The 16665-nt window shown below is 42.1% G+C and overlaps 1 long non-coding RNA gene across 2 annotated transcripts; it reads right to left on the bottom strand.

Moving 5' to 3' along the window:
• Positions 1 to 7658: 7658 nt before the first annotated feature.
• On the bottom strand, positions 7659 to 13736 carry LOC309334487. 2 transcript variants are annotated; one of them, XR_014153123.1, is made up of 3 exons: positions 13680 to 13736; positions 12880 to 12991; positions 7659 to 7948 (listed from the first exon to the last, which is right to left on the bottom strand). It is a non-coding gene; the product is annotated as an uncharacterized lncRNA (long non-coding RNA). The 2 variants fall into 2 exon arrangements; XR_014153124.1 differs by lacking the exon at positions 7659 to 7948 and adding an exon at positions 8165 to 8492.
• Positions 13737 to 16665: the final 2929 nt, after the last annotated feature.

The raw sequence follows: 16665 nt of genomic DNA, 5'->3' as shown, positions 1-16665 counted from the left end.
CTTTCACAATAAACCTGAGGGTCTATCCGCTTTTGCCAGTGACAACAAACCCATTTCCTAAAAATAACAGCTAAATGCGGGTGAGCAGCAGACCTTTTGGAACCCCAGAACTGTGAGATATTTTGTACTTAGTACAGATATACAGTACAACTGGCATGCATATCAAGCCAGTTATGACCAGTGCACACCATCCCACCACTGTTTGCCTGCTTGCACCCCCTGCCACCATCCAACCACTGTTGCCACATTCCCACCAAACCACTTGCTCCTTCCCCCCTCACACCTTTGCCTGCTGCCACAGCCTCTGCCACTTCCCATGGTGACAGACATGGCCTCCCGGAGGCGCTTTGGCATGATCCTTCTAAGACTGGCAAAACGCCTTCCAGGAACTTGCCTGGTGATTGTAAAAGGGTCTCACCAAAGCACCTCTGCTCCGGCATGGCCTTTTTACGATCACCAAGCACCTTCCTTGCTAACAAAGGTCTGTATAGTAAAAGCTATGGTTTTCCCAGTAGTGATGTATGGAAGTGAGAGCTGGACCATAAAGAAGGCTGATCGCTGAAGAATTGATGCTTTTGAATTCTGGTGCTGGAGGAGACTCTTTAGAGTCCCATGGACTGCAAGAAGATCAAACCTATCCATTCTTAAGGAAATCAGCCCTGAGGGCTCACTGGAAGGACAGATCCTGAAGCTGAGGCTCCAATACTTTGGCCACCTCATGAGAAGAGAAGATTCCCTGGAAAAGACCCTGATGTTGGGAAAGATGGAAGGCACAAGGAGAAGGGGACGACAGAGGATGAGATGGTTGGACAGTGTTCTCGAAGCTACCAGCATGAGTTTGACCAAACTGCGGGAGGCAGTGGAAGACAGGAGTGCCTGGCGTGCTCTGGTCCATGGGGTCACAAAGAGTCGGACACGACTAAATGACTAAACAACAACAAGCACCTTCCTGGAAGGCGCTTTGGCAATCATAAAAGTGCTGCGTGAATTTGTAGTGCAGGGGGACAGCAGAGGTGGCAGTACAGCCTCAACACACACACACACACACACACACACACACACACACACAAAACAACTAGTTATGACTAGGGCACAAATCACATCTTTCCCCTGTAAAATACAAACAGAAAGAAACTAGGACATGATCAGCCCCATTTTGAAGAGGGAAGTGGCCACAATCTGTGTGCCAGTTTTATCCAATACAATGTGTGTGTGTTTTGTACTCAGGTAACTGTACTGGAGTCTTGTGAGAAGCAGCCCTCGGGAACGATTGGCAGTTCCCAAACCTCCAGAGCTCTCAAAGTTTCCGCTTTGCATAAGTAAGGGCTAATCAAACACTAACAATTTCAGGATTTGTTCCACTTTGCTGAATGCAAATCAAAATACAGAAGAACTAGCAGGCTGATGAATTCCTTCTCTGATGTGCTCCCTAAACAGAGTCAGCTCATTAAAGCAACTTGGAAGATAACACAAGTTTGTTTTCAGAAATGCAAGGCCATCTGTCCATAAGGATTTCTCACGCCCCGTCTGCAAGCTCTGGGCAGGGAATTGCAACATTAACTACACAGGAAGGGAATCGCTGAATGAATAAATGATAAAGGCCTTTAGGGTAACTATCTGGGGTATTATTTTACACGCCAGCATCAAGTAGGTTACAGGAACATGTTAGTCTGTCGCCTTCTTCTGTTATCTGTCCCAGAATGGATCAATGCTGGTAATACAGTAAGACTAAGATCACAAAGTGACGTCTAGACAAAGAGCCCCACTTTGTTTTACACACATACACACACACACACACACACACACACACACACACACACACACAGTGTGTGTGTGTGTGTGTGCGCGCACGTGTGTGCGCGCGCATAGATATATATATGCAGAATGACAAGCAGATGTCAGGTGAGTGGCAGGGCATTAGAAATTGGGCAGTGAGGCATGGCATAAGCAGGCAAACACTCTTGTATCCTGCATTAATAAACATGCAATCATTTTTGTTTTGTGACTCCATACTCACAGTCCAGGTCTGGCTCACCATTCTGTGCTAAAGCAAAAGTCCAAGCTCAAATCCTTCCACCGCCCCACCGCCCCCGATATTGAGGTGATAAGTGTGTGCCTATGTATGCACAATCCTTCTCCCTAAAAAAATAAATAAATTTAAATGCAAGTACCCTTTTCCATATGTGGTGGTCTTGTAAGGTTGTTAAAGCATTCTGGGAAATGATATATAATGAGTTGAAGAAGTGTGCATGCACACGAAAGCTTATATCAAGAACAAACTTAATTGGTCTCTAATGTGCTACTGGACAATTTTTTTATTTTTTTATTAGTTTGAAAAAAAAATGTTAAAGATAACTTTGATTAAGAGACCAGAAGCTTTTCTTTTAGGAATAATAGGAACAGGGGTACTAAAAGAACAGGAATTTATTTATTTATTTATTTATTTATTTATTTATTTATTAAATATATTTTATTAAGGGTTTTCTTGTTTTACAGTGTAAGTGTAATGCCTCGTGTATTTTTTTTCCCCGTGTAACATTTTTACAAATCCATTTCATTTGTTGAGGCATTAGGGGGAGAAGAAAAAAGAAAAGAAAAAAAAGAAGAAAGGAGGGTGGAAGGAGGGGAGATGGATGGGGGTGGGGTGGGGTAGCGGTGTTTCTATTATGTTTAATGTATGTAGTTTGGTGTCAGCGTGCTTGTGTTGTTCACTTGTGTTCCTTTGGTGGTGAGAGAGGTTGGGGTTGGCCTAGGATGTGATTGTTTGTTTGTGATTGGCTGTGGTGATCTTTGTTTTCGTGTGTGAGTGAGGTGGGTGGGTGTTTTGGATCAAGTTAGCCATATTGATTTGTATGCTGTTGGTGGATTATTGTCATTGTCCTGTTGGGCTGTGTATGTGATAAAGGGGAGCCATACCGGGGTGAAGGTGTCTTCTTCTGTTTGTCCCCGTGTCAGTTTCAGTTTGTTAGTTAATTTTTCTAGTAGGGCTGTTTCCCATACTATTTGGTACCATTGGTCCATGCTTACTCCTGACAGGTCTCTTGTATGCGACAACGGCTACTTGAATGATATACGCCCAGAGGTGGAAAGAAGAAGCAGTCCCAACCAAGGAAGATTAGCAGCAGAAACTGATGGAGTATGCAGAAATGGCGTAACTTACCTGAAGAAGAAGAGATCAAGAAGAGACTTTTTAACTTTGAATGGGGAAGATTTAAGGGCTATTTGAAGAACTGTTGTAAACAGCCTGAATTAAAAATGAGCAGTAAAATCATTTAAATTGAGTATAAAGGATAAATAATAAATAGATTTCAGATACGCAGTGATAAAAGATATGACATAAGCAACCACAGAAAGAGAGGAAGGGGGTCAATATTAATATTTGGTATCTTGAATTTGATGTGTAAATTTGTATTGTTATAAGTTTGTAAAATGAGAAAATGAAAAAATATTTTTTAATAAAAAAAACACCTGATCAAACAAAATTGTCCACCTGCAGATACAGATATGCTCTTAGCTCACCCATGTCACATGTGACCACATTTACAGGGGGTCATGCTTGGTGAGTGCATAGGGGACGGACTTCATTTTTATTTTGTGGAATTCACTCAGGTGACTTCTCTCATCTCTAGGACTTGGGAGGTCTACTTAGATTATCCATTTTGTGTGGACTCACAAAACAAACCTGTTTCCTCCTCCTCGAGGAATAATCTCATGAATATTATCTTATTCTGACAACAACACACCAACACCAAGTTCTGCAGCGATTTATCCAAGATCTTACAGTGGCATTCAGGGCCTTTGAGAATCAAAGTAATTGAACTGTGTGCGGATGGTAACAAAAGGATAAAAAGGTCCTTCCCCGCTCCCCCCTTTTTTATTCTTTTTAATATCATCAACAAGATGAAATAATTTTGACTCTGGGCTCTTAACAGCTGCTAGACTCGTATCGGGGGGGGGGGAGGATTTCATTGCTTTAGAAGTGGAAAACTGAGCTAATAAAGACAGAAACACAAAAAGCAAAAGATCTCTGAATGAGAAAAAAGACAACCAATATGTTGGTTGTTCTGGAGTGTCCCTTGTTTCTCATTGGGCATTTCTCTGCTAATTATGGTACCTTTGCTCAGGTGTAAATCCACTTGCTCTACCTTGCCAGGGTTTATACAAGCAAAGTAAATAGACATGATGCATACAAGCAGGTATTCTCAGGAATTGATAACATGAAGCGCCCCCCACCCCACACTTTCTGAGAGGGCTGTGCTGGGCTGCATTTGCATTTCAATAGAGCAGAAAGCATCATTTCTCAATTGTGTTTCTCCAGACTCTCCAGAGCACCCTAAAGGCCTATTCTTGCCATTTGATTAATCACTTCATGCTTAATGCCTTTTAAAATACTACTACTTTTCACAAACAAAGATAAATGCACTGCACTTCTGAGCAAGCCGGGGTCCTAAAGGAAAATCTCCTCCCACCCTTCCTCTCCACACACACACACCCCCCGTCTTCTACTAGCCTTAAACATGATTGAAGTAGTTAAATGTGAAGAGATTTTTTTTTCCACTGGCATTTTCTGGTTGTAAAATAAGGTGTCAGGGAGCCAGGACTCCATGAGATGATAAAACGCTACAGGTACACCCCCCCCCCAGATTTGCTCTAACCAATGTGAAAGCATCCTTGAGAATAGCCACCATTTTTCCAAATGGGCTAAATGCCAGTGTATTCCAAATGGCTAAGCCACTAGGCAATCAATTGTATAGCTGCCCTCCAGTTTTGCAGGATATTTCTATTTGTGCTACTGAGAATGCAGCAAGTAAAGTCCTTAAACGAGCTTCAGTAGCTTGCTTGCACGCACACATGTGCATATCCTTCTTCTTTGGCAATCACTCATAGCTGAGTAAGATTGTCTTCCATAAACACGGTTTTAAAATGAGTCCGTAAGTGACTGTGGGGGCCAATTCTGGACCCACACGTCCTTCCACAGTAGGGGCATTGGTTCCCGGGTGGGAGTTGATCACGGTGTGGATTTGCCAAGCGTGCCTTCCTCTTAGCACATTTCTCCCTTGCATTCTGAGTTTGAGTGTCTTCAAAGTCCATGACACCTTTGGTAAAGGCTGTTCTCCAATTGGAGCGTTCGCAGGCCAGTGTTTCCCAGTTCTTGGTGTTTATATTACATTATTTTTTTTTAGATTTGCCTTGAGACAGTCTTTAAACCTCTTTTGTTGACCACCAGCATTACGCTTTCCATTTTTAAGTTCAGAATAGAGTAGTTGCTTTGGAAGACGATCATCAGGCATCCGCACAACATGACCAGTCCAACGAAGTGGATGTTAAAGAATCATTGCTTCACCACTGGTGATCTTTGCTTCATCCAATACATATATATTAGTTTGCCTGTCTTCCCAAGTGATGTGTAAGATTTTTCGGAGACACCGTTGATTGAATGGATGCACATAAGTACAGATGTTTGCATAGCTACCCATATAATCACACCCCAGCAGAACTCCCTGAATGCTGATTTTTCGTGGAAGGGCTGTGGCTTGGTGGTAGAACACATGCAAAAGGTCCCAGGTTCAGTCTCCCAGGTATGGTTGAGAGATACTCCCTGTCTGCATTCCTAGAAAACTGGTGCCAGTCAGTGCAGACAAGGCTGAGCTAAATGTACAATTGTCTGACTCAACATACAGTGACTTTTCTATTTTCCATGTGCAGAGGCTTTAGGCTTTCAGCCTGCCCTGAATCATTCTGCAGGGAAAGTTCAGAGTTTTGAAGGTGCAGAAGTTGTCACTGGCCCTGCCCCCCTGAACCCACTCCCAACTGATACTCATTGGATGTGTTGAGGAGGGCATTTGCTCCCAGATGGTCGCTAACAAACCTCAACAAGCAAGGGACATTCTGGATGGCCATACACTGGAAGTTGATGCTCCGCTGTTGATGGGTGCAATGTTGTGAGTATGCAAATAGGAGGTGGGGAAGCTCTATCAACTAGCAAGAGGACAGAGCAGAGGACAGCTGACAGGGAAATGAAGGCATAGCTTATGTCAACCATGAGAGGCAATAGGTCTGGAGGTGGAGCTATGATCTCATTCATACGTTTTCTTCTTCTTCTTCTTCTTCGATCATTTGTAGCCAAGTAAAATTGTCTTCCATAAACACAGTTTTAGCAGCGAGTCCATAAGTGAATGTGGAGGCCAATTCTGGATCCACACACCCTTCCACAGTGGGGACATAGATTTCCGGCCGTAACACTAAGCCAAACTATGATTTAGCACGAATGAGCGAATGAAACAGCACAAAAGATATGTAGAAGTCTTGTTCTATCCAAATGTGAACTTCTGGCCCAAAACATGGTGAGGAACACTTCTGGTTCACAAACCATTCTGTGAAATGTAATCACAGGTTCATATATGCTGCACAAACTGAAAGATGGAGGGTCATATGATATGTAAGGTAGACATGGGTAGTCCATAAGGAGAGCTTTGCTGCATCAGACTATCTAGTCCAGCTTCCTGTTCTCAAAGTGACCGAGTATGATGCCCTGTATCTGAAGGCTTGGGTTGAGCCCGAGGTCAGTTTAAAGAGAAAGAACCATAAGAGCAGCAAGGACCCTGAACTTGCCCATCAACAGCCCGCATGTCTGGAAAGCAGACTGAGCAGGCTCACAAGTCACCCAGTCCACAGCCTTCCCCCTTTGTGAGATGTATCCCATTTCTATTTAAATGATAGTCATTATTTCTAAATTTATATCTACATATGGATTAGCATATGCAAATTTTATGTAAAACGGTCTCCTCTTTTGGCAACATGGAGGTGGCTGCCCTATCAACGTGAGGCGTCGTGCCGTACGCAAAGTTTAAAAATAGGCTTGGTAGTATCTGTAGACCAAATTGCCTTCCAAAATGGTGGTTTTAAAAGTACTCCTCAGCCCTGACCTTCATTCGCTGTATCAAAATGGATATTTGGGTAGGTAGGTTGTATTCCCCCCCTTTTTTTTGGCCTTCCACCCCCCCCCCCCCCCCGCCAACAATGAGAATGATAGCTTTGGGACCAGAGTGGATTGACTATAGGTCAGTCCTAGCTGCTGGCAGTGTGCTAATGCATGCCATCTGAGGTTCCTATACAATTGGGGAAGGCTTACTGTTTCCATGGAAACAGGCTCTCCCCCCCCTCCCGCCACCCAGCACCACTTTGAAGGATAGTGTCATTATCAGGGCCCTGGACCAAAAGGAATGCCTCAGTGCAAGATAAAACCTAAGCAACATGGCATGTGAAGGCAAAGCAGAGGAGCATGCAGGAAACAAATAATTTTCAGCATCACTTCAGCAGCAACTCCCCAACACACCACCAAACTGCAGTTTGAGCTTCCTGAGTTTAAAGGAGAGGCCAGAGAGTTTAATGCAGGACACCAACACTCCACAGGCAGTTTCCCCACTGGCAGCTCCCAAAGCTAAAGAGCTCTTCAAACTCAAAATGAAACATCTGGGTGAACTGCTGGAAGAATTTCAGTGGGCTGCCTGTGCATGGTTCTCATTTAAGTGGCATCAAGGAGAGCAGGGTAAGATTCATTTTTTAAGCACTGGGTTGGGGGGGGGAATATAAAGAGATCCACCAAGCATACACATACAGAAAATTTACTTTCCAGATCATGGTAACTAAAAACCTCCTGTACTTTTCTTCCAGCAAAACTTGTTGTCTAGTTGCAAACTAACAGGCCCTTTGTGACGCAAAGGGAAGTGTGGAAATTCAGAACAAAATTACTAATATTTCTGATGTTAGTTCATCTAGATATCATTGGTGCTTTCAAATTAAAAATAATAATGCTGTCTTGTTTTCTTAGAAAGAAAAAAAAATCTCCCAAGCTTGTCACACACAGAGAGACAATACAGAAGGGATGAAATCAAGGCATGTCACCTGGAATATATATTCTGCCAAGTCCTCAAAGAGTCATCCAGTACTGTGAGAATGAGAAAAAACAACTTCAGGATTTCGTACTTATCTACTTTCCTGATTTGCATCAACAATTGTCCTAACAATCACATCCACATTTCATAAAATTAAATGCCACAACTGTGGTCTAAAATTTGTGCTTATGTTCATGCCCTGTAAGTTTATTCTTCCCTCCAAAATTCTTTTTTTAAAAAGATTTTTTATATATATAAAATCTCCCAAATCAAAAAAGAAGAAAGCAGTTTGGAAACTGGGTGCAATAGTTTTTTAGAGGGAGAATGCTGCCAGTAACATATGCATTTTTTTTCTTGGTTTCTCCTTTGAAAAGCTCTTAGGAGGATCTTCAAGAGAAAAGAAAGCCTTCTGGAAGCCATCTTCTGAAAAATAACTTCTGGGGGAAATGAAGTCCATGCATAAAATGTGCAGGCGTGTGCATTCCCAGTGGAATCTTAACCAACATCTTCCATTTGCATGCCTAATGGCCAGCTCACATGTCTACCAGACTCATGGCAATCATTCTTTTCTTCACTTTACCTTGGCACTCTGTCCACCTGTAGTGCATACCAAATCTTAGGGAAAAGTTTTTTTTGTTTTGTTCTCCTTTTTTGCCTCAAATGTGCACAATTCTAATGACTACAGAAGCAAGTGCTACAAAATATTAGTAATTATGAGAACGGGATTTGGAACTGTTCCAAACAAGAGGAATGCTAAGAGTTATATGTGCAAGTTTGCTCCTAACTATAATATGCAATTGAAAGAAGATTTCTGTAATATTTTTTTTACACCCACCAGCTTCAGAAAAAATGTATGCTTACTGCTGTGGGGATTGCTGGAGATGTCAGCCTGCAGATGTCAACTTTTTCACATATGGTGGAGTTGTACAGGGGTAAAGACACTGTGGCAAATCATCTTAGTAATTATCAAAGATATAATTGGATATAAATTTCCATGCAATCTGTTAGAATTTGTTTTTCTTAGGTTAATGATAAAGTAAAGTGAGAAATTTGTTTTTCTTAGGTTATTGATAAAGTAAAGTGAGAAATAAACAAATAAATTGACAACTCTATTCCAATCACACACTAAATTCCAGGTGCAGAAAAGATACTTTAATCCAGAAGTGTCCTATTCCTTTGCTGAGTATCAGTCTGCCAACCTTAGCAACTGTTTTCATGGGACTCCAGCAGCTATTTTGATCATGTCTGTGAACAGCATGTCAGCAGAACAACCTGCACTTCCTAATAGCCAAGCACTGCAGAACAAACAGGCTCTACTGTTTGAGGCATATCTCATTACTGAGGCACATTGTTCATAAAGCATCAAAGCAACAGAGTTGCTGGGTGAGATGGAGCCAGGAAAGAATGGCTTGTTGCTTATCTGAGTACTCTCCTTTGACTAAAGAAAGTTCCATAGTTAGCAGTGAAACTTTGAAAAAGTATAATAGTGATTCTCCAAAGTAATACATTGTTCTGGAAGGGACTATAGCTCAGTGGAAGAGGGCATGTAGAGGACAAGGCCCCAGGTTTGCAGGTCTCAGGTCGAGTCCCTGGAATCTACAGTTTAAAGGGTCTTGTAGTAGGTTATATGGTGGGATGTGGGTGGCGCTGTGGGTTAAACCACAGAGCCTAGGACTTGCCGATCAGAAGGTCGGCGGTTCGAATCCCCGCGATGGGGTGAGCTCCCGTTGCTTGGTCCCTGCTCCTGCCAACCTAGCAGTTCGAAAGCACATCAAAGTGCAAGTAGATAAATAGGTACTGCTCCGGTGGGAAGGTAAACGGTGTTTCCGTGCGCTGCTCTGGTTCGCCAGAAGCGGCTTAGTCATGCTGGCAACATGACCCGGAAGCTGTACGCCAGCTCCCTCGGCCAATAAAGCGAGATGAGAGCCGCAACCCCAGAGTCGGTCATGACTGGACCTAATGGTCAGGGGTCCCTTTACCTTTTTACCCCACAACAAGTCAGGACTGGAAATATGAAAAAGCGCTCGGCATATGATGTGCTGGAAAGATGCAGAGTCTACAAGGCTGTGGTTGGCCCACGGAGGAGAAAAGGGCTGTGAGGCCTCACTCCTTGTTACGTTCTGCAGAGTAACTTCTCACCAGGCCATTTGCCAATCAGGAAGAGAGAAGTGAGTATGAAGGAGATGCAATGATTAAATTTTGTTGTCCTTGTTAAGCCCTCTCAAGCTCCCATTGTGCCTCCCATTGTCCTGGCTTGCTGATGATCCACTATTCACAGAAGAGGCTAGTGATGGATGTTGCCCTGACCTAGCGGCACTGAGGCCTTCAGGCCTTGACCTATGCAGGTTGCAATTAGCCAGAATTAGTCATCTGTGTCTGTGGCTTGTCTTCCTCTAAACACCTAACAGTGTGAAAACTGCAGCCCCTTTCTCCCAAGCTCCTCTTTCCCAGTGCTTTGTGCCTGAATACACACACATACACACACACCCTCTCCCAAAGAGCCTGCTCTGGTTTTGTTTCTAGCTCTTTTAGAGCCTGTAGCAATCATTAAAAGAAATTTAGCAGCCCCATTATCACCCTGGGCCATTCTTAACTCATTAGCCTTTAAAGCTTCGGGTCTGAAAGGGGGGAAAGGTGAGAGAATCTTAAGCATCCTGTGTGTGGTTTTTTGTGCTGTATGTTTTAATTGTAAATATGGCTTTCACAGTCATAGAAGATTGTGCTCATCATTTCAAGAGCCTGTTTCAGGGTGGATAACATGAACTAGGAATTTTCCAGGTAAGGATAAACTGCATAAAGAATGATCTATGTGAATCAGCTGCTAATGACCTGATGTGCTCTGGGGATCATCGTTGTGCATATTTTCTGTTTAGCAAGAGGAATTAATCGAAAATGGAGAAGTTTAACATGAAGCCAGCTAGCTTTGGAGGTGCAGCTGACTTCCCCTGACTGTGAACTCTCAAGGAGGGGACTGTTTATACTGACAAGATGCAACATCCTGTCTTTGAGATGTACACTTTAGCATTTTTGGCAAGCAGCATGCCTGAGTTCATGCTAAACTACAGCATTAACAATTAGCTATCTGATCCAATCTCTCAACATGAACTTCAAGCAAAGCTGCCCCCAATCCCTTTTTTTGCTTTGTCTCATAAAACGGTTTCAAAACAGAGAGGGGGCTGCCCTTGGGAGGAAGGAAAACTTACCTCAGAAGGTCAAAACGTGTGTGTGTAAACTAGCTTTTTGTAGTATTAGTCATTCTTCTCTTTCCCCATTTGATTGAAACTTTATTCCTTGTTATGTCGGATGGGAGATAAAGTCTTTATCTTAGGAAATGGTAGTTGAAGTTAGGTGGGGTTTAACTCAGACACTGAGGCATCTCTTTTCTGCCAGCTATAGCTTACTTCAAAAGCTCAGACGTGGACATGTGCCTCTCACAGGGTCTGCAAACAAGTCTCTATGTGCTTAAGGAGGGAGGGAGAGAAAGATGCTCACACATCCAGCAAAGATACATAAATACTAAGCGCTATTGCTTCCAGTTGGACTGTTGGCTCAGAAAGCAGGGTTGTCATGTGTCCTCTTTTTCCAGTACATGTCCTCTTTTTCAGGGGTAAAAAATTTCTCCATGGATTTTTTAAATTTGCCCAAATGTCTCTGGCTATACTTTCTGGGTGAGACATAGACATAACTGGTGTTTGAAGATTTGCTTTCCTTTTCTCTTCTCCTGCCCTCCTCAGCAATATAGCATAGCTTTTATAGTCTACACATAGTAGGGGGTATTTAAAATGAGAGTTGCCATAGCGCCCATTTTTTTTGCTCTTCAAAATAGGACAGCCCTAGCAGGGACAATTTGCCCTATACCTACCAGTGGAATCATTTAGACTGGCAGGCACACTGGAGATGACTTCTCAGCAGTGGCCCCTATGCTTGTGGAACTGTATTCTAGTCGAAGTTTGGATGGCCCCATCGTTACAAGCCTTTAGATAAGTGTTCGATTTGCTTCAAGTCACTTTTCTTAAAAGTTTGTTAAACTGCTACTGTATGATATAGTGCTAAGCTGCTTTATTTGTTTTGGTCATATTGGCTGTGAACACCTGCTCCCTGCCTTGCAGGCCTTTACCACCTGGCCTGGGAGGGCAGAGCCCTGACTGACTCCAGCTACAAAAGCTGAGGCTGCTGAACAGACTCTTGTGATGGGGCTTTGTTTAGAGGAGTCTGTTGTTTAAAGGGTGCAGGTGTTGATGTTATTCATATTAAGTTTTTGTATCTTCTTATGATTTATGTGGGAAATTTTCAATTTGGTTGTGTACTTGTTAATGTTTTATTTGTTTGACTACTTTTGCTATATTTATAATTATGTAATTTTTGTATGTTGTAAGCCACCTTGAACATGGTGTTAACTCTGGAAAGGTGACATACAAATAAAATGATTGATTGATCATGTTAACCTGGGTGGGATGGTATTTAGTGTTATTTTATTACTATTTTGTTACATGTTGTAAATTTACGATTGTGATTTTACATGCTATGTTTAGCTAAGTTCAGGGCTTGGCCATAAAAGGTGGCTTTAAAATACCTTCATTAAGGAATTAATTCATAAAGCACACTGCAGCCAATGGCACTTCCAGATTCCCACTCCCTCCTTGGTACTTTCCTAATCACCTGTTGCACCCCACCTCCTAGGAATCACCTTTACATTCCCCTTCCCACAGCTCTGCTTTCCAATGCAGGTACTCTTGATATTACAGATTATGTAAAGAGTTGGTTTGGGGTTTTGTTTTTTGCAATGCAGAGATGCAAAAATTGCTGAGAATGTAAAATAGGTGCACATATAAAAGAACACAGTTACTTTGCAGATAGGCTGTGAGAACAAAATGAGTCTATGAAAACAGTAAAGTAAATCATAGCACTATGGAACAGATTTTTAAAGGTTAGTTCTGCTTATGCTGAATCTAACTTATTAACTGGTTCAACAATGCAGCCTTACCTCCTGCTTCTCAAGCATGATGTGGGATTCCATCTTCCATTTCTCACCTCCATGCCTATTAGATTTTCCCATAATGAACATAGGCTGTTTCCACCAAGCCCATATTTCTTCCCTGGGGAGGGTTGAACATAGTCAGTTGTGCTCTTTCCCCTCATGCATCCCACCAAACAGGGCTAGTAATGAACGCTTCCCTGACTGGAATGCTCATGAAGACAGTTCTCAAAATGTTATGATAACAGCCTCCAGGCAGGGAGTTGGGGTTGACTGACTAGCATCCTTCTCTCATATAACCTGCACCTGTTGCCTTTCAGAGTCAGGTTCCTCAGACCTGGGACCAAATCCCAAGGGCTGTTTTGGTTGGTTTTTGTTTTTGTTTTGCATTTTATCACCAGAGAAAAACAAACATAACTACTCCTAGATCTGTAAAGGAGGGACATTTGCCAAGTCAAACATGCGCTTGAGTCCAGAGCAACAGGAAGTCCATGCTACACTATTCAGAGTCAGCACGCCATCTCCTTTTACACTGAGAACAGATTGAGGGGTGGAAGGCATCTATGAAGCAACAAACTATCTATCCAAGTCTATCCAACAAAAGTTGAAAGCCAGTATCCTGCTCCTAAACACATCAGAGAGCTGGTTGCTATCAGTCTGTGCACAATCATGCATTAAATATTCCAGAAATGAGATGTAAATATTCACAAAGAGCAGACTTTTTTGTAAAAAAAAAAAAAAGCCCCTATTTTCAGCTTGTGAAACGAACAGTAAATTCAGTATTGCAACTGCACATGCAGAAAACTCACCTCTCTGCAAACCACAGCTTTGTTTGCCATCTGATAACCTTTGCATATCACATCTTCCCAGCTTTGGCTTTGACCGTTGTAACTTGGGCACTTTGAACATATTTGATAACAATTGTGTGACTGGTGATTTGAGATCACATTCTCAGTTTATTAACTGGCTGGATGCTTGGTTAGTTACAGGGCTCTTTTCTATATGGAAAGCTTGCAAATCTTAAGAAAAAGGTTGTAGTCCCAGAGAGCAGAGTCTTAGTTTCTACAAAGTTTCTACACACTTAGTTTCTACAAAGGGTAGTTAGGAACCTTTTCGATTTATTTTTATGGCAAAGTAGGTAGTATATGGTCCACAGGGTCACATGTTTTTATTTTATTTATCCAACTTGAGTAGATAGATAGATAATTTATTAAGGTCAAAGACCAGATCACATAACATAACACAATAAAAACAGCATTCATAAAGATAAAATATACAGTCTGAGCAGATTGCAGCAATAGTTCATGAGTTAAAATGTGAGTATTTATATACTGTTTTTCATTTAAAAAAAAAAAAAGATTGCAATAAAGTTTTGTGAAAACCCTCCCTGGACTAGATGGTAATACACTTAGTTTCCTTGAGGTCTTAACAGAAGATATCTGAGCATTTGCACAGACTCCAAAAGATTCTTTTCTTATGGCAACTGAGAGTGAGTAATATTATTCCACTCTACATTTTAGCAGCATGTTTCTGCCTATCAAACCACTTCTAAAGGTACAGGAGCAGCCAATTATACACATCAACCTTTTCAATGTCACACTTTTCTGCACCGGGCTCCTCTACTCATAATTGCAGTGATGTGTTTGCTGGGCCACTGAGTAACATACTATTGGTGTCATTTGCAGGATCTGAAATATAAGGCAATGTAAGGTGGGCAAGGTAAAACAGGGGCAGCAGTAAACTGAGCCCATTAATTGCTTAGACCAAAGAACCAGGTCTGACTTGGAAGTTGTTACAGAGAGCAGGTCATGTCCCCTGTCTCATAGCCAGTCCTTCCTTAATAAGTCCCTGGGGCTTCATCCCAAGCCACTGTAGTACAGCGGTACCTTGGTTTACGAACTTAATCCGTTCCTGAAGTCCGTTCTTAAACCGAATCCATTCTTAAACCGAGGCGTGCTTTCCCTAATGAGGCCTCCTGCCGCCAGTGCCCTTCCACTGTTTGGTTTCTGTTTGTAGACCGAGGTAAAGTTCGCAAACCAGAACACTACTTCTGGTTTTGTGGAGTTCATAAACCAAATCATTCGTAAACAGGACTGTTCTTAAACCGAGGTGCCACTGTAATGTTAAACTGAATGTCTACTTCCCATTGCATCCCACATGATCACGAATGGAGCAGCAAGACTTGTGGCTAAAAGGGAGAATGTGCCCCACTCAAGAACACAATTCAAGATGGCTGCTGCATGTCTCCAATGGTTTTCTGCTTCTTCTCTCCTTTGACCAGAACTTACACACAGCATGTATTGTGTCTGACATTTCCTAGGAATGGAGCTTTCTGCCTGCTAGATTTCTAACGGTGTCCAGCTTCCATCAAGAGCTGGATTTTGTAGGGGGATGGAGAAAGGTGTAGGGCAGGGCTTTTTAATGACATGGGCAAGCCACATATCCTGACTCTCCCTAGGACTAGCCAAATCATGTTCCTTGTAGCTTTCTAAAAACAGTGACTGGAGGGGCTCCCATATCCAGCCTGTAACCTGTCCTTGCACTTTAGCTCTGTCAATAATCAATACCAGGAAATTCAGGAACAGAGTAATCCTGCTGGGCAATGGGAATATTGTGATATTTTCAAATTTGTAGTATTTGGTTGGGCTTGATCTGCAGCGCCCTTTGTTTTCATCTAGCTCCAGTTTGCAAAACCCTAATTAAGAATCCATTGTGGTGGTGTTTTCCTCCTTAGCACCTTCTACTGGCATTTCTGCCATGACCATCACATAAATACAATTCCATTAATGATTAATTTTATGTGCGTCCATGAATGGGAAAAGCAGAGGGGTGGTGGAGAGAGAGAAAGCCCATACCATAAGTTAATCATCCCTGAAGTAGTTAAAACAAAGACCTAAATGTGAACTATAATAAATTCTCACTTAGGAAGTCTTTTCTTCCTAATTCACCAACTGAAATTTGTAATTTGCTAATGATTTAGTTCATTAACCTCGGTCATTGCTGGACCTGTAGTATCTGCATTGGTGCTTATGAGGCCTGACACACAGTGCTGCAGATGAGAAAACACTTACCAATGTATTCCTAAAGGGCCATCATCATATTGCCTTTTCCTCTTGTAGCTCACCTATTACTTTGATTTCCCAGGACAACTGTTTCCACAGTCATTTCACAGATTATAAATAACAACAACATATGGGGGGGGGAGTTTTGTTTTTATCTATCTATCTATCTATCTATCTATCTATCTATCTATCTATCATCTATCTATATACACTGCACCATGTTTTGGCCTGTATGTTCTCCTAGAAAAAAAATCAATCTATTAATTCAAGCCATTTCAATTATGATTATGATGATGATGCATCAAAGCTGCCATCTCCCAAAAGCTTGAGGAACTATACTTTTCTATGGGTTCCAATAAGTCTGGTGGATGTGAGTGAGTTTCAGTCTGCTTCAGGACCTTGTACAAAGAGAGGCAGCGGAGCAGAGGGGGAACAAAGGTAGAAAGACTTGAATGCCCAACATTTCCCAAGAAAACATCACTAAAAGAACTAGCAAAGTGCACAGGACAGACAAAGACAAGGTGATACATTACTTCAGTGCCCCTTCCCCCCAACACTGTGGTTGTAGAGCTCTGGTAAAATCATTCCTTGTGATTAAAAGCTAGACCTGACTGTCACAAAAGAGCTATCCATCCCATAATCACCACCCTAGTGTTTTCCCTATATAGCAAGCTTTTTCCAGTTTTTGCAGTCATACTATCTGCAACATATTTTAAAAAGCAAAACATCCAGA

The sequence above is a fragment of the Podarcis erhardii genome, assembly GCF_964252035.2.
Source record: "Podarcis erhardii genome assembly, chromosome: 2".
Taxonomy (NCBI): Eukaryota; Metazoa; Chordata; class Lepidosauria; order Squamata; family Lacertidae; genus Podarcis; species Podarcis erhardii.
The sequence above is the reverse complement of the archived record's forward strand: the minus strand, read 5'-3'. Positions and strand labels throughout refer to the sequence as shown.